This window comes from Eschrichtius robustus, chromosome 4 (assembly GCF_028021215.1).
Source record: "Eschrichtius robustus isolate mEscRob2 chromosome 4, mEscRob2.pri, whole genome shotgun sequence".
Lineage (NCBI taxonomy): Eukaryota > Metazoa > Chordata > Mammalia > Artiodactyla > Eschrichtiidae > Eschrichtius > Eschrichtius robustus.
The window spans coordinates 102,949,442-102,968,694 of record NC_090827.1 but is presented as its reverse complement, the minus strand read 5'-3'; the positions used below and the strand labels follow the sequence as shown (position 1 = coordinate 102,968,694).

Sequence of the window (19,253 nt, the reverse complement as noted above, 5' to 3'; positions counted from 1 at the left end):
GTACTGTTGCACGCACTGTTCCCTCTGCTTGAGTGCATACCTGACTTCTGGCATGAGCAGAGACCAACAGAGGACACCGATCCAGGCTTCCTAACTTCCAAGCTGGATCTCTTCCTACTGCAGCATACTGCCTCTTTCATCGTCATCCTTTATGCTACTCTTCTAGGTGTGTTATGTGGGCATGCTAGAGATAGTAAGGGGCTGGGAGTGGGGTGTGGCAAAGAAAACCCCCCAAAGAAGTTTTTAGTACCTATGAACAATTTATTCTTGTATTAACTATTTGGAACAACATGGATAATATGTCTTTTACCTGGGGGCATTTGGGCATAGCTCCATGCTTTTAAGGATGACTAATATCATGAGATGTATTGATATGGATTGATATGGTATTAAGATGGATATTATAGCTAAGTGTTTGTATTTCAGATGGCAAGGGAGCAGCTGGGCCCCTGTTATTTTCCTTTGATTCTGCTATGTGGGCCTCTGCCTTGAGGTGCCCTAAACCAGCTGAGCAGATCTGTATTGTCTTTGGATCTTTCTCAAGGTGCCTGCTCTTCCTTTCATTAGTGTGGATAAGCAGAGTTTGATTGTAAAGTATGCCTGGGCCAAATACAAGGGCTTTTAAAATTGTCTGCTGTTTTAGATTATCCAGGCCACTGATCCGCCTTCCTTACCATGGATAATTGAGAATGGACCAAGCTGAAGAGTGCTAAGCAGAACCAATTGACAAAATAAATGAGATTTTAAAAATCCTTTACGTTTTGATAATAGAAAAAAAAAACAAGCTAGATATTCTTCTTTTTTAATCTAAAAGAGCCTATTTTATATTTTGTAACAGTAAATATATTTGGTTTTAAATTGATTCAAAATAGGAGATTATATCCTATGATGTACCAGTTTAAAAATGTATGCTAACCACAGCATGTACTTAATGGAGTTAGGGGAAAACTTGAAAATATAGGCAAGAGGTTGGACAGTTCCAGATTCAATGTCAAATTCTCTTATAACCATGTTTATGTTTCAACTAGGTAGCAAGGAGTGGGTGGGAATTACTTCAAATTCTGAAAATCTCTCTCTTGAAAGTGGAGGCTATAATTCTTTGTCCCTAATGAGCAATAACCACGTGGAGAAGGGCATTTCTTGAATGTTTGTGTAAGATTAACAGGATTCTGATTTCTGGAAATATCTAATCTCACCTCCTTCTCATTTTCATCCTTTCCTCTTTCCCAGTGCATCCCTGCATGCAGGGAGAAACGCATTTACATGTCACTTGACTGGGAATTTAGAGGACATATTCTCAAAGGGGCAATGCTGTAAATAGGGATTGGTGTCACTGAATGACTTTCAGGTGTACAATGAGATAAATAGATTTTGGGAGTTGGCCTGGGAATTTGGAACATAATGTAAGAGGCAATGGTGAGTTTCTGGGCAGGTGACTCATAAACAAGCGTTTTGAAACATTATCCATTTTTATGTTGGGAATTGCCAAGCTAAGGCTTAAAGTCTCCCACAGCTCCCGTGAATAATCATTTAAATACAGGCTTTGAGACTTGGGGAAAAATGTGCATTATTTAAAGACAATAATCTTCCTTTGGAGTCATTGTAGTCCTTCATACAGATGCACACTTGGGGATCTTTGAAAGAGCAACATTTTCTCTTGATGGTCCATTCCTTCATATATCTTATAAATTATCATCCAGATCTAGGTGGCAGGCACAGGTTAGGGATGCATGACAGCCACTCTGCACCAAAGTGCAGGAGACTAAGGCTCTTTCGAAAGGTGGAATATTACAAAGTGGCTTTGGCCATTGCTTATTGTGCTTGTGTGAAGAACAAGACATGGGGATGGAGATGGTAAGGGCTCTAGTGTATCCTCTGGTTCTTTGTAGTGCCAAGAACTTGGCAAACATTGGCACACAATACATTCTTGTTGCCCAGTTGATTTCATGAAGGGAAAGTGGAAGAGTTCTCAGCATAGAAACTATATAGCTGGGCCAAACATCCTCCAGGGTCATCTCAATACACTCTCTGTGGCTCCAAGAAAGACCAGGTACAACTATACTAAACCTATGATACAGTTGGCTTATTGTTAGATGATGACTTTTCTCTTGTTAGAGATTTCTTTTCTCCAAGAAATAATTGGAGAGAAATTATGTAAGAAGATTCAGAAAAGTTCTGTCTCCATGTTGTACCTGGAGACCTGGGTCCCCTGGCATGAATTAGTAATTAAAGTTAAATTGAATAGATATTTATTTGAATCACTACTATGTAGTTCTTCCCAATTAGATATTTGGGTACTAGAGTCTGGAGGTGTAAAAGGTAAATAGAATGATCATTTGAATCCAACATTCTAGTGAGGTCGAGCATCATATAAATGATTATGATATCAGGTGACAACTCTAGCAGTAGAAGAAACAAAATGATGTTGGAGCATAGGTGGGAAGAGTGGGGATACAAGAATAAAACTGGGGAAGATGGTATGCCATCTAAATTGAGCTTTTAAGGGGAAGTTTGTTTTGTTTTGTTTTTCAGGGAAAGACACAAGGAAGAGCATATTAGCAGAGAAAACATTTTGAGTCAAGGATCAAAAGTATGAATGCTTATGTTATATTTGGGGAATAATATAGTCACATTTAGCAAAGGGGTTTAGAATTCTAATACTTTAGAATGTATTAGAATCACCTGGAGTTCTTGTTGCAATGTAGCTTTGGGGGCCTAGTACCAGGTTATATAATAGTGGTATTTACAGATGGGGCCCAGGAATTTACATTTTTTAGTAAGTGCTCTGTGTGATTATGTTGTGGATGGCTCATGCCTTGAGAAATTCTGCCACAGGCTATGTTTTCTGATAACAGGGTGAATGGTAGGACCTGAAGACAGAGAGGTAGATAGGTCCATGTCTTGATGCACATAAGGTACCAGGCTAAGGAGTTGGTGTTAGGATCATGTGGTCTAGGTTCTTGGGACCTACAAAATATTCTTAAGCACAGGGAGTATTATGATCAAATCTGTATATTAGAAGAGTTTTGACTGCAGTGTGGAGGATGAACTGAAGGAAGGAGGCGTGGAAGCAAAGGAACAGTTGTTAGGCTATTGCAATAGATGAGGTAGATGATGACGAAGTCCTGAATTTGGGTGGAGGGGACAGAATGGAGAAAAAGCAGAAAAAGACATCACTGAGGGAGAACCAAAAGGATACATTCATAAGTACGATGTAGGGCATGAAGGAAGTAGTAGGAAGACTAAGGTGACTCTTGTGATAACAGTTTAGGTAACTTTCTGGCTGATGATGCTATGAATAGAAATAAAATACACTGGAGAATGAGCAAGTTTGGAATTTGTCTGGTAGATATATAATAGGTTCAATTTGGATTTGAGAGTCCCTTAGTGTATTTAAAGGGAAATGCCTGGGAAGTCACTGAAGATTCATACTTCCATTTCGGATTTGATTTGCTGTTAGTTTTCAGTGTGTAGCTGATAGTTCAAGTCACAAAGGAAGAGAATTCTTGAAATAGGGTTATAGAGGGAAACAGAAAAGGAGCAGGTTGCAAAGTCTGGATTATGTGCCGTAGAAGAATTTAAAAGACTCAGAAGAGCCCATAAGAATGTGACATTCTTCCAGAATATGAGGATGACTAGAAAGAACTTGAGGAAACTTCCAGTCCAGTGGTGTTAAAACATTTTTTTTTTTAATGCAGCAGAACTCGGTTTTCAAGGAAAATCTAACTCAGGACTTTAATAAAGCAGATACAGATGGAGCATCTCTGGTTGAAGAGAAGAGTGGGAGAACATGTGCCTATCCACCCAGTGTTCCCTTCTTTACTGCTTCTTCCCCTCTTGTCAACTCCTGACTCCTCTCCAGGGAACATGGTTTTTAAAACATAGATGTGCATCCTTTATTTTATAGAGGCTGGATGATGGATTACATGATCAATGTCATGAAACTCATTAGTGACTGAGGGGGAACACAATGTGATAAAACCCACAAGAAACACAGCAACAAAAGGCAACCAGCCCAGTGGTGAAGACAGTATATTGTTTCAAGGAATGGGGGGTTAGCATTCTGAGTTGTAATGTTATGGGAAGGAGTTGCAGAGGTGGTAGATTTTGAGAGGGTAAGAAAACATACAGGGGACTTCCCTGGTGGCACAGTGGTTAAGAATCCACCTGTCAATGCAGGGGACATGGGTTCAAGCCCTGGTCTGGGAAGATCCCACATGCCTTGGAGCAACTAAGCCCGTGTGCCACAAATACTGGGCCTGCGCTCTAGAGCCCACGAACCACAACCACTGAGCCTGCGTGCCACAACTACTGAAGCCCGCGTGCCTATAGCCCGTGCTCCACAACAAGAGAAACCCCTGCTAGCCGCAACTAGAGAAAGCCCGCGTGCAGCAATGAAGACCCAATGCAGCCACAAATAAATAAATAAGTAAATATATTTTTTAAAAAAAGAAAGCATTCAGGGATTCAGTTTCTTTAGCTCTGCCCATTTAAGAGTCAGAGCTAAAGGTTTGTGCTGGGTTGGAGAAAGTTAGAAAGTGGGTCTTTCCAACTTCTACAAAACTGAGGCAGTTATCATAGACATTGCATTGCACTTATAGCCCAGACCCCATCCAAATTCCAGTAGAAGTGAAACTTTAATGATGGGATGAGAAGTGAAGGGCAGCAGTAGCTTTCCTTTCATGGAGGAGGGTCTTTGGGAGGACAACCTTGTTGGGAGGCGAAATCTTGATAACTTGTCTTAAAGTTCTATTTGCAAGGTAAGTATGCTTTTCTTATTAGAATGCATATTTATTTAAGAAGACTCTTTTGGAAGGTTGCTGATGGAACACCCCTTTATACTGCCAACTGGCATATAGTAGAAACTATTTGTAGCAACTACAATCATTCTTTCACACGAAAACTCTAGAATACTCTGTATTCAGGGAGTTGTTTTGCAGTATCAGCTGAAATCTGCCAAGACTGAAGACTGACCCAGTGTTTCCTGGGGGACCTTGAGGAAAGTCAATTCGTTTATGAGTCAAAGGAAGCTTAAATTATTCTAAATGACACTTGCTGGTGTCAGAAATTTCTGTTCTGGAATTAGCAAGCTGCTACAAGTTCCAAGCTGCTGTCTTTTCTTAGAAAGACGGTTATGGGATATAAATCCTTTTAAGTGCATTTTATTGTACCAATTGTTTTGTTTAGAAAAAGCCTATTAGTTTGTTATTTAAAGTGGTCTATTTAATACTGTCAATAAATTCTAAAATTGGAGACTGGGTATTGTTATTTTGGATGTTTTAACAGTTCTGGTTGTCTAAGTTACTTGGCCTTGGCTCATTTGCTTGACCTTTGCTTGTTTTAATGGCTTGGAAAAAATTCCCCACTACACAGAGTTGATATAGTGACTCTACATATATGTGATACAAATATGGAAAATATTTGAATATGTTAGCTAACAGTATTTGAATGATTGGATCAGGTCTGTGTAACCAAAGTGAAGCAGACTAACTGTGAAAATTTTAGAGGAATCAGAAAGTTCAAGTAAAAATACAATTTCTTACAAAAAAAGTTTAACTTATTACATTTATTATTTTGAGTACAACTATAACTGTGTAATAACTATCCAGAAAAAGGACTAGAAGATTGTACTGCAAAATAGTAATACAGAGAAGTGATATAATGTGCTAGTTACTGGCACCAGTGCTTCTACACTTCACTGGCTTAGGAAAAACAAGCATTCAAATTAGACTTTCACAAGCAATATAGTCTTGTTTTTGTTACTTAACCTTTTAAGACTTACTTCCCTCAGGTGAGTAATACCTACCTTTTGGAGGTTATTGGGAATAGTACATGAAATAATTTAGGCAATCTCTTAACACAGGGCCTGACATTTTTTAAAGAACTCATTAAATGTTAGTCCTTATCATCATTGTCTTCATCACCATCACCATCACCGTCAGATGATGTGTTAGTGGGTCCTCCAAGAAGCAGATGCCAGGATGGTATTGAACATGCAAGAAGTTTATTAGGGAAAACACCCATGAGAGAAACTGGAGTGGGAGCCAGGAGAGGCTGGGATGCAGGTCTGATGAGTGAAGGAGTAAGGGAAGGGAGAAAGGAAGTGTGAGTGAAGCATTTAGACGTAAGTGAAGTTCAAAGAAAGTTTACCAGGTCTTTGGGGAGTCCTTGATCCAAAGTCTCCTGTCAGAAGAGTCCCACATCTTCCAGGTCCAGGATTGTCATAACCTTGCCATGCTTATCATTGGCTGGGACCAACCCTGGGAAGTGGGCCTCAGTGCCAACTCCAGCACGTGTGATGGATTTCAGGGCTCAGCAGCTGGGGCCCTCAGTCAATCACACTCCTTGGAGTTGCGGGTTTGCAAAATGTGCTATTATGGCAGTCACAGTTGTGAGTGATTTAAACAATCTTCCCATTTTGGGGGTATTTTATTAATATTTTATATTTAACCTGCATTACTGTGACATTTGGTAGAAGAGGTAAAATAAAGAATTTAAAATATTTCCTTTTGCTTAGGTAATCTTTTAGACTTGCCCAAATCTCACAGTAATTCCAAGCTTTTACTTTGCTTGAATATTTCAGTACAGTTATGTTATTACTTCAACTGGATCTTTCCAGGAAAACTTTTATTTTTCTGCTTCAACTTTAATTTCTATTTAGAAAACTGATTTGATTAAAGAGTGAAAGTTTAAGTGTTTGTAACAGGATTCAATTAAAATAGGTCATTCTTGGGGCTCTGAAAATGGTAACTGGCCTTGAGCAAATTGGAAGAAAAGTTGTAAAATTCAATTGGATGTATCACAACATTTAACATCTTTAAGGAGGACGTTTTGCCTAATAGATTCAATTTAGAAATATTTAGTGTAGGTCATCAGCTTAAGCACCTAAAAAAAATGTGTTTGTTTTTTTCTCCCTTTAGTTATAGCTGGGCTCAGGACACCAGGACTCTATTAAATAAACAATTTGTGATGGGACCTTGAAGAAAGTCAATTAGTTTCTGTGACTTTACCAGCAGGTTAAAAAGGAGATTGTAATATTGGTGAATAATGTGCTTAGAGATGTTTGCATAAAAGATGCTTTGTCATTGTAAAGTATTATTGAATATTTATGGTCTACCAGACTGAGCCAAATGGCCCAGAGGAAAAAACAGTCAGATTTATGTAAACCTTGTTCAGTGTCCCAGATACTTCAGGATGGGTGCTCTATATATGAATGAATAAATAAATGGTATAAACATTATTTTAAATTTTGAAAGTACATCAGTAGTATCTGGGGTGTTAGTCAGTGTGCCTGACCTTTGACATTGAATGAAATGTCTTCCTCCAGGTAACTATTTCAATTTCATAAATATTTTTAAAGCCAGAGGAATTGATGCAAATAATGTTTTCTCAGAATTTTGTGTCTGCAAATAAAGGTAAATTATATCTTTACCTAAAACCTACAAGAAATGATTGTCTCTCACCCACAGAGTTGCTCTGAGAATTCCCAGACTGAAATTGCATACCTTATACTTCTTTTCTTTCCTTTCTTTTAAAAAGGGTTTGACTCACTGTCTGCACAGTATTCTATCACTTTATTGTGATAAATCTGAGCCTTAAAGAAAAAAAAAAAAATTAGCCGTAAACACTGCCCAAGGACTTAATGGATCTTACTGAGCCACGCAATGCAGATGTATTGGGACATAAATAGGTTATAGGAGATAAGAGGCACAGAAGCAATTTATTTGGATTGGGTCACTGCTTAATCCAAATGGGTTCAGCACAAGAATTCATGAAACGTGACAGTAGGCCAAGAGGAACTTGCTGTGACATTTCAGACTCCCCTACCTCTTTTAATTAACCATTTCAAGTATAACAAAACTTAGATTATATAAAGATTCAGTAAGACCCGTCAGTACCAAGTGTAGACCTGTCTGTGGGGGATGGATGGTTCTGCTCACCTAAGGCAATGGGCTATGACTCAATTTTACCTCAAGTTGGGCTTTTAATTCCTATGATGCATTGATTCTGAACCGCATTTTTCTAAAAGACAAAAACCGCAGCAGAGTACCTTATGACACAGCCTGTCATTAAATGCACTTGGAAATATTGCATGGATCTAAATATACGTCTGCAAGTTTAATGAGCTATTTGAAATCATAAAAATCACATAGAAAGAGCTTGCTATCATGGGAATGATGGGAATAATAGCAATAGCAATAATATGTGCCTTTTTAAAACAAATCATATTTGCCACCATGCCAGACATTTAACACGTGTCCTATATAATCTTTCCCTTTTTAAAAATAAGGACAGAGATTCAAAGAAGTTAAGTTGTCCAGGGTGAACTAGTATGTGGGAGTTCTAGAATTTTTTTTAAATTAGAGACAAAAAAATAAACCCACATTCCTGCTTAGGCAGATTGTAAGGAATTCTTGCCCATTAATTTGTGGGTTTGACATTCTTTAGGTGCTAATATCTGGATATGACCCACCTCTCTTCAGGTCTAGCTCTCTAAGTCTACCTACCCCCAGCTCTTTTCTCTTCTCCTGGGAAATGGGAACTAAGATTGAAAGCCCAGAGTCATGCCTAGGTATCTGAAGCATTGTATGATTCATAAATATTTGTTGAAATGGTCAAAGAAAGATCCAGCTGACTCTGAAGCTTGTGATTTTTTTACTCATTACAAAAGGATGCCAAGAGAGACCTTCAAGATGGTGGAGGAGTGAGATGTGGAGATCACCTTCCTCCCCACACATACATCAGAAATACATCTACGTGTGGAACAACTCCTACAGAACACCTACTGAATGCTGGCAGAAGAGCTCAGACTTCCCAAAAGGCAAGAAACTCCCCACGTACCTGGGTAGGGCAAAAGAAAAAAGAAAAAAACAGAGACAAAAGAATAGGGACGGGACCTGCACCTCGGGGAGGGAGCTGTGCAGGAGGAAAAGTTTCCACACTCTAGGAAGCCCCTTAACTGGAGGAGACGGGGGGTGGGCAGGGGGGGAATCTTTGGAGCCACTGAGGAGAGCACAGCAATAGGGGTGCAGAGGGCAAAGCAAAGAGATTCCCGCACAGAGGATCGGTGCCGACCAGCACTCACCAGACTATACTAGAAAGCTACAGTAATCAAGGCAGTATGGTACTGGCACAAAAACAGAGGTGTACATCAATGGAACAGGATAGAAAGCTCAGACATAAACCCACGCACAAATGGTGACCTTATTTTTGATATAAAGGAGGCAGGAATATAAAATGGAGAAAAGGCAGCCTCTTCAATAAATGGTGCTGGGAAGACTGGACAGATACATGTAAAAGAATGAAATTAAAACACTCCCTAACACCATACACAAATATAAACTCAAAATGGATTAAAGACCTAAATGTAAGGCCAGACACTATCAAACTCTTAGAGGAAAACATAAGTAGAACACTCTATGACATAAATCACAGCAAGATCCTTTTTGACCCACCTCCTAGAGAAATGGAAATAAAAACAAAAGTAAACAAATGGGACCTAATGAAACTTAAAAGCTTTTCCACAGCAAAGGAAATCATAAACAAGGCGAAAAGACAACCCTCCTAATGGGAGAAAATATTTGCAAATGAAGCAACTGACAAAGGATTAATCTCCAAAAGTTACAAGCAGCTCTTGCAGCTCAATATCAAAAAAACAAACAACCTAATCCAAAAATGGGCAGAAGACCTAAATAGACATTTCTCCAAAGAAGAGATACAGATTGCCAAGAAACACATGAAAGAATGCTCAACATCACTAATCATTAGATGAATGCAAATCGAAACTACAATGAGGTTTCATCTCACACCAGTCAGAATGGCCATCATCAAAAAATCTACAAACAATAAATGCTGGAGAGGGTGTGGAGAAAAGGGAACCCTCTTGCACTGTTGGTGGGAATGTAAATTGATATAACCACTATGGAGAACAGTATGGAGGTTCCTTAAAAACCTAAAAATAGAACTACCATACGACCCAGCAATCCCACTACTGGACATATACCCTGAGGAAACCATAATTCAAAAAGAGTCATGTACCACAATGTTCATTGCAGCACTATTTACAATAGCCAGGACATGGAAGCAACCTAGGTGTCCATCGACAGATGAATGGATAAAGAAGATGTGGCACATATATACAATGGAATTTTTTTTTTTTTTAATAAATTTATTTATTTATTTTTGGCTGCATTGGGTCTTCATTGTGGTACGCAGGCTTCTCATTGTGGTGGCTTCTCTTGTTGTGGAGCACAGGCTCTAGAGTGCAGGCTCAGTAGTTGTGGTGCACAGGTTTAGTTGCTGCACGGCATTTGGGATCTTCCCGGACCAGAGCTTGAACCCGTGTCCCTTGCATTGGCAGGCAGATTCTTAACCACTGTGCCACTAGGGAAGTCCCTATACAATGGAATATTACTCTGCCATAAAAAGAAACACAATTGAGTTATTTGTAGTGAAGTGGGTGGACCTAGAGTCTGTCATACAGAGTGAAATAAGTCAGAAAGAGAAAAACAAATACCGTGTGCTAACACATATATATGGAATCTAAAAAAAAAAACAAAAAACTTCTGAAGAACCTAGAGGCAGGGCAGGAAGAAAGATGCAGACATAGAGAGTGGACTTGAGGACACAGGGAGTGGGAAGGGTAAGCTGAGATGAAGTGAGAGAGTGGCATGGACATATATACACTACCAAATGTAAAATAGATAGCTAGTGGGAAGCAGCCGCATAGCACAGGGAGATCAGCTCCATGCTTTGTGACCACCTAGAGGGGTAGGATATAGAGGGTAGGAGGGAGGCTCAAGAGGGAGCGGATAAGGGGATATATGTATACGTATAGCTGATTCACTTTGTTATAATGCAGAAACTAACACACCATTGTAAAGCAATTATACTCCAATAAAGTTGTTAAAAAAAAAGAAAAAGAATATATATCTATCTATATATATGTATAACCAAATCATTTTGCTGTATACCTGAAACTTACACATCATCGTAAATCAACTATATTTCAATAAAAATTAAGAAAAAAAAAGAAAAAAAAAGGATGCCATTAGCCCATTCTCATGAGTGCCAGGTTTAAATAGGTATTTAAAAGCATATATCAAAATGGAATTAATTAAAATAAGACATTTGAATTTAACTGACAAACGATTCACGAGGCCTAATTCACGGAATATATTCAGGGAGCCCATTATTTTGCTTAGTTATGCTGGACAATGAAAATCTGTAATTTGTGTTTGATAAGAAAATAATGAAAATCAAATGAGTGTTTATAAAATTCTTGGGTTGATTTGTTTCTAGAATTAGGCCAGAATTCCAGGAGTTGGGGTATTTTGCGTATCACATGATGTCACTGGGAAATAACAGATAAAGGCATGGTGCTCTTTGTAATTTTCATGCATCAGAGGCAGGTAAGAGTTAAAGGGTTTATTTAAGTCTTGCAAAGGGTATTTCTTCTGGGCAACAGCAGTTTGAATGTAGGGCACTTTTTGCATTTTAAGCACTGTTTGATCCCTTGTCCCATAGTTATGTAATAAGAGAACTTTATTATTGTTATTTTTAAAAGGGAAACAGGAAAAAGCCCACCGGAAAAAAATGCTTGCCTCTAGGGGAAGAGCTTTCATAGTGCATTTTGTCCAGGAGCCATTGCCCCCTGCCCCAAAGTTCTGGAACACGATGGATGTCCTTCTCTCGGTACTGAGAGGCTAGAGGATGCTGCAATGCATCTCCAGGAAAGAGTACCAGCCTTGTAGTCGTCAAGGAGGGCAGGGAGTCAAGGTGGGTTCCTAAAAGGACTATTTACTTTGAGATCTCTTCTTAGGAGAGAGTGTAGCCTGGAGTCATAGGTACAAATACTGTTTTTCAACAACAACAATGAAACACTGCCTCCCAGCAAGTCAGTTTTAAATGCCTCAACTCCCATAAACATCCAAGAAATTTTCTCAACAACACTGCCAAACCGGAAGACCCAGGTTTATTATCATCCTCATTTTGCAGATAAGGAAACTGAGGCATAGAAAGGTTGAGTGAATTCTCGAAGGTCACAAAGGTAGCGAGGTGTAGAGATAAATTAACATAAAGAAAATATGAATTGAAAGACCATTGAGCGTAGTCAGAGCACAGTCTTGGATCAGTTACACCAGCTTACATTTTTAAGTTCAGTAGTTACCAGCTCTGTGATCTTTTTTTTTTTTTAAAGGCTGTGGGAACGGGGGAGGGTTTTTTTTTTTTTTATATCTACTTTTATTTATTTATTTATTTATTTATTTTTTTGGCTGTGCTGGGTCCTCGGTTCGTGCGAGGACTTTCTCTAGTTACGGCAAGTGGGGGCCACTCTTCATCGCGGTGCGGGGACCGCTCTTCATCGCGGTGCGCGGGCCTTTCACTATCGCGGCCCCTCCCGTTGCGGGGCACAGGCTCCAGACGCGCAGGCTCAGTAGTTGTGGCTCACGGGCCCAGCTGCTCCGCGGCATGTGGGATCTTCCCAGACCAGGGCTCGAACCCGTGTCCCCTGCATTAGCAGGCAGATTCTCAACCACTGCGCCACCAGGGAAGCCCTGTGATCTTCTTAAACTCGAGGAAACCTCAGATTCTTCATGTCTTTTAAGCGGTAGAATCAGAAGGCAGAAAGCATGTGATGGGGTTCAGGACAAGCTCTTGCTCTCCCAAAACATGGCACTTTGGAAACTGAAGGAGTTTGAGAAAGTGGCAGGAACAGGAAGGTCTCTCTGATCTTCAGCCCCTGAAACAGGTCATAAAACGTTCATGTGAGAGGTGTTCTCCCTATACCTGGAGGAAAGGTGCATCCTTATCTCAGAAGACAGAGGGACACTGAGAAGAATCTGAATAAGCAGGCCTTGCTAAGTTTCCCCCAAGTTAGCACATACTCCTTGACCTATCGTATTCCTCCACAGCTGTCTACTCTTCATCAAACCCAGCATAAAAATACTCAGGTTTAACCATTTTATCTGGCCTTCATTTCCTTACGAAGTCTCCCATGTCATGTAAAACTTATATCACATAAATTTGCATGCTTTTCTCTTGTTAATCTGTCTTTGTCAGTTTAATTTTCAGGCCCAGCCAGGGACCCTTAGAGGGTCAAGGAAAATTTTTTACCCTACACATCACATGTAAAGTGCTTAGCAAAGTGCCTACCCCCTGCTGAGGGCTTAATACATAATAGCTATTATCATCATCATGATGCTTTTTCCAGTATACCATTCCGTCCTCCCAAATGGGCCTCAGATTAGCATAGTGACAATCAGAGGCTGAAGCCAGCCTAGATGAATGCAATGCTCTGATGGATGAAAAGCAGAGGAGAGGTTTTCTTTCAAAGGCAGAGAAAAGTGTCTTTCAGTAGAGGGAGGAATTCTGTGCATAAATGCCTGAACGCAAAGAGACTTAACTGAAAGATAAAAGAATAATTGCAGTAGAATAGCAGAGGCAAAAGCAGTTAAGACAAAAAGGACAAGTGTTAAACAGGACTACAGTAAATGAAGAGGGAGTCAGGAGTCTTTGTAGCTGAAGACATTATGATTATCAGAAAACAAACAACACAAGTACAGGGTTGGAGCCCAGAAGGTCAAGTCCCAGAACCAGGATTAAATTTCCTCTCACTATTTATTCCTAGAAGAATTTATCACTTCCCTGAATTATTGTCAGTAATTAACTTATAATCATGTTCTGTTATACATTGTATTTGTACAGTCCACAAGTACAACACTCAGGGCACGCTCATAAAAGTAACTTCTTTATTTTCCCCACTGCACCTTTACATTTACCTAGTGGGGGTAGTTCTTCCCTTCTCTTTAGAAGAAAACACAGGTGGGCTCTGTTTGTCTGGTGGCCTTAAGTCTTATTATGTACTGGATATATTCTTTTTTAAATTGAAGTATAGTTAATTTACAGTGTTGTGTTAGTTTCTGGTATACAGCGAAGTGATTCAGTTCTACATATATATACATACATTCTTTTTCATATTCTTTTCTATTATAGTTTATTACAAGATGTTGAATATAGTTCCCTGTGCTCTACGGCAGGACCTTGTAACTTATCTATTGTACTGGATATCTTCTGTGTGTCCATTGGGATCCACTCTCCACCTTTCCCTGCTCTTGGCCCTGGGAGAAGACCTATATGGATGGCATTGTCCTTTGGCTTCAGTTTGGACTTGATCAACAGGAAGCATTAGCAGGAGATGGTAGAGTCCGGGTAGGAGGAGGGAGAAGACAAAGTATTTATTCTTCCTGTTCCCCCATCTACTGGATTGCAGTGGGTTGGCTCTACTAAAGAACTCCTCTCCTGCCAGGCAGCCCTCAGCAAGCCACTACTCTCTACAGGCTTCGGAAGCCCATTCTGCCCCAGCACCTTCTGTGGTGCTGACGACTTCCTGCTGCTGCAAGCCTGGAGGTTCTGTGCCATCCTTGTTGCTTTCCCCAGACCCTGCTCACCCCATAGTAAAATGTCCCTGTATAAAACTCTCCTCAATTACCCAGTTTGAGTGCCATCTGTCTCCTGCTGGGACCCTGGCTGATACATATGGCCACTTCAGTTGCAACACATAGTCTCATTTTGGTATTTAGAATAATTAATCTATGAAATAGTTAAAACTCCAAGTCCGATTTAAGGTTAAGTCCCTTTCTTAGCTCTATTGGAGGAGAGGTTGTGTTCATCTTCTTTTTTTCCCTGCTTCTCTGATTTCCGATTGTTTATCAAAGCTTCTGACCCAGTTAAACCTGGTTGACCTGGTTGAAGGCAAGGTAATGAAAAGGAAAGTTCTTAAGCTGGCTTCACAACATCCGATTTTGACAGATATTTAGATGATTCTTTTTCTCATGGACACATCTGTGGCTTCCAGAGACCTCCCCATGCCGGGCAGTATCTGAATACCACAGATGCATATCTCCCCCAGCCCATCACTTTCTCTATTCAGCCTCAGCTCCCATCTGTTGAGGAAAAGTCTGTTCTATAGAAGCATTTAGCTGCATTAAAGATGTTTGTTTTCAGGTTTTTGCCTTTTCTTAAGATAATTTTAGTAACACCTTTTTCCTCAAAAACCATTCTGCTTTATTTTCTGTTTACTCCAAGATTTAGTTAGAATTTTAAATAAAATCCAAGTGGATAGATTGGCTTATTCTTTGGTTGTTAAAAATCTTCCTCCCTTCCTCCCTCTCTCCTTCCTTCCCTCCCTCCCTCCCTTCCTTCTTCTTTTTTGTTTAATTGTCAGAGAATGTAGCCTGCGTGAGTTCTAATATTTGTGAATACTTCAAGGGTGTTTAAAAATAATTTTCTATTGCTGATTACCAGTCTTTGTTTCTCTCATTCATGTGTGTGTTTCATATGTGTATATACACACACGTACATATATATCTATATGTGTAAAGTCATACATAGACTTCTATCCATAAGAGAATAAGCTTATAAACTATATTAACCAAATTATTTCTTTCTTTTTCAATTTCTGAGAGAGTTTCTCACTGTCTTAATTAAGTTTTCAATATATCCCAGCATTGGTAGCAGATTTTTTCTTGTATATTTCAAAACTCTATTGTTAGATGCACAAAAGTTCATGATTACTCTGTAGTTTTGGTGGGCTATAAGCTTTATTAATGTGAGCTTATTATTCTTTGTCTTATTTGATGCTTTTTCTTTGTATTCATTTTTATATCATATTAATATTACTAAATCTACTTTATTTTTATCAGTACTTACATGTAAATATTTTTTTCCTCTTAATCTTTACCTTTGTTGAAACAGAACTGTTTAATGGATTTATAATTTTTATGATTACCAATATGGTTCAACTTTTTTCTGCCCTTTTATTATTTTATATCTTGTAATGTGATAGTTTCCTTTTGCTTTGCCCTCCCTCTCTTCTGTCATTTTCCCCTTCTCATTGTATGTTTCTTTACTCTTTTTCCCATCTCCTGCAGTGTTTTCCAGGGGAGGTGCCGCTGGCAGTTGTTCTGGCTATTCCTTGGTGTGTGTGGCTGCTCTGTACTTAGCAGAACCTCTTATTGGCCCTGTCACTAAATATCAACAGCATGCCGGTCACTGGCACGGTCAAAAGCACACGTGCATGTTTCCACATGCCTCCTTCCATGGCATGCCCTCCTTCCTGCAAGCAGGTGTTGACTAGTTTGGGACCTAGTTCTACCATTTTCCTTCTCTTTATTATCTTTATTTTTCTAACTTAACTTTTAGTTTTATCTTAGTAACATACGTGCATAGTTTAAAAACTCAGTACTGTGAGAGTTATAATACCCAACAACAAAAAAGGTCTTTTATGTCACTCCTCTCTGCTTCTTATTTATTTTCCCCAAAGCCAATGCTTTTGAGTCTTTTCACTTTTTCTAGGATTTACTTTATGTTTCTAAAGAGCATGCCTATACAGCTATTATTTGATGTTCTAGTTGAAAATATAACATACTGACTTCCTATTATGTCAGATTAGATTTTTTTTTTAGGCCTGCTTACAGTATCTGCTCACAAAGCAAACTTTCTCTTCTCCATTTTCTAATGTGAGTATTTGGGAATTAAACAAATTCTGTTTAAGTTATCATTTAGTTTTTGCATCACAGTTTTATGTAAATATTGTGTGCAAATGAGCCTAACATCCTATGACTTTCTTTTCTTGTACGGTTTTTATTTTTGCCTGAGAGTTAATACTTCGTTGTTGTTGGCTTCCTATTCTGTGATTCTTTCACTAATTCATCCCCACACTGTCTGCCAGAAATGTAAATTACTTCTTGACATGTTCAAACACATCACATACTTCATCCGTTTCTTTTGTTTTTATTTTCTTGGAGACATCCTTCTGGAACCCTCCATCCTCCTGTGCTGTGATAGTGAAATGCGTTTCCACTTGGTATGGTGGTTTTTCTTATCACTTTTGGGACCCTCATCCCTTCTGAATTAGCTTCAGGCACAGGGCACTGTTTCTAGATCAGAGAATCTTTGCTCTCCACAACCTCAAAGTTTCACATAAAATAGTTATGTCTAATATCCTTAATGAATGTTAATTGTAAAAATATATAAATGTTTTCATTTGAAAGTACATCAGGTCACAATTTTTGAATGGCAATTACTTGAATTTTTAACTATATTTCCTCTTTTTAAAAAAAATTAATTAATTTATTTATTTTCAGCTGCGTTGGGTCTTTGCTGCTGCGCGCGGGCTTTCTCTAGTTGTGGCGAGCGGGGGCTACTCTTCGTTGCCGTGAGCGGGCTTCTCATTGTGGTGGCTTCTCTTGTTGCGGAGCACGGGCTCTATGAGCATGGGCTTCAGTAGTTGTGGCACGTGGGCTCAGTATTTGTGGCTCGCAGGCTCTGGAGCGCAGGCCCAGTAGTTGTGGTGCACGGGCTTAGTTGCTCTGTGGCATGTGGGATCTTCCCGGACTAGGGCTAGAACCCATGTCCCCTGCACTGACAGGTGGATTCTTAACCACTGTGCCACCAGGGAAGTCCTATATTTCCTCTTTCAAGTAAACAATTTGCAATCACTTACAAACATGGAGACAGCTTTTCCACATTTCTGTGAAGCAGTGACATAGCAAACATCAATATTCCTATTTTATGTTAAGCACGCCACACAAAAAGCATTTTCCTAAGCACACACTGTTCCCATATGCCATTCTTGCTACTGGAGAAACAAAAATAAGTGAGTGACACCTGGACCCTGCCTTGACAGAGCTCAAAGTGCAAAGGAGGCAAAAGATATTTTTAATGTTGACTCGACACTATGTGTTATTTGTCCAGTGTGTACCCTGAGGAGGGTGTGATCGGTGAAGAGTTAGAGAATGCTCTTGAGAAGAGGTTGTAAAGTAAGGTCATTCTGGGGTTTTGAAGGAAAAGTATATACACACACACACACGTCACACACTTACTTAGTTTTTGCTTGATGTGATTTCCTTTGTGCAGAGGACTGAGGTCTGTATAGATCTATGTCCTCACGAAGGGCATTGTCATGGCAAAAGTGAAAGTGACATGACACCATTTGTAATGACGGCTTCTAAACCAGGTAGCCGAGGACCCCGCAGACCCAATCATGCAGGTCCAGACACTGAATCTGCATCACAGGCAAATTTGCAAATATGAGTTAACTGCTTCCTACATGTGTACTCTGGCATCAAGAGGTGGCCACAGAAAGAAGGAAAAAAGAGCAAATGGCCACTTTTTGTGTAAATTTTTAGTTAGTATTTATTGCATTGAGTCTAGAAGACTAGAAAACTAACACTTGCTGGACACATACTGTCTGCCACCTGCCCTGCTAGACACTTTGGCTTTGGCTCAGTTGATCTTTATGAGAACCCTACAAAGTGGATATTATCTTCTCACTTCATATACAGAGAAGTCAAGTAGAGATGGAGCTGAAACTCCTCTATGCCAGCTTTAGAGCCTGTGCTCTTTCCATAATCCTTTGCCGCCTTGGAAGTTTTTGATATTTTGATTTGTAGGTAATGTCAATATTTTACATTTTTTGTGGGAATCCTTTCTATGTCCTCCTATGGTAAGAATTTCAGAGACAATTTTATTTTCTTCCAAATTACTAAAAAAACAAAATACAGGAATTTGTCATTTTTGCCAAAAATATTGCAACAACCTGCTAACTGGTCTTTGGGCTTCTAGTGCCTTCTTTCTGCAATTCACCCCCGCCATTGCCACCGAATTATGCGTTTGCTTTTCCCTTATCAGAACCACTGTTATAACTCCTACTCATCTTTCAACACCTGCCTTAAAATGTTTTCTCGTGGGCAAGTCTACCTGGCCTCCCAATGACGGAAGTAACTCTTGAGTGCTTGCTTCTTGGTTCTTCCAAGAAGTGCTTTTACATGATTTTAATATAGCTTTTATCTTAATGTAGTCTAAGACTTTATTTGTCTGATATCAACTAGACTGTGAGATCCTCAAAGGAAGGTAGATATTGCAGTTATTATTTGGGAAATGTGTAGAGGTGGAACAAAACATTAATTCACAAAGAAAGATTTCATTTTGTCTAAGACTCACCTAAGTTGTAAGTAATGAAGGAGTTTAAACTATTGATGTCGATAAGGGTAGGACTGGGGTATCATGTTTTGATAGTCACAGTTATTAGCTATGTGATATTGGAAAGTTACTCAATCTTTATACTTTTGTTCTTATTAGTAATAGTAGTACATCTTCTAAGGGTTGTCGTGAGGGGAAGAATGAGATGGCCGATGTAAGTTTTTGATATAGGAGTGATAGAAAGCTAAGGCTCAGTAAATGGCCCTTAT

At 39.3% G+C, this 19,253-nt stretch overlaps 1 protein-coding gene across 1 annotated transcript in view; it reads left to right on the top strand.

The window, feature by feature from the left end:
* LOC137763513 (cytosolic beta-glucosidase-like) overlaps nucleotides 1-19,253 on the top strand; it is a 144,459-nt gene that overhangs the window by 21,741 nt on the left and 103,465 nt on the right.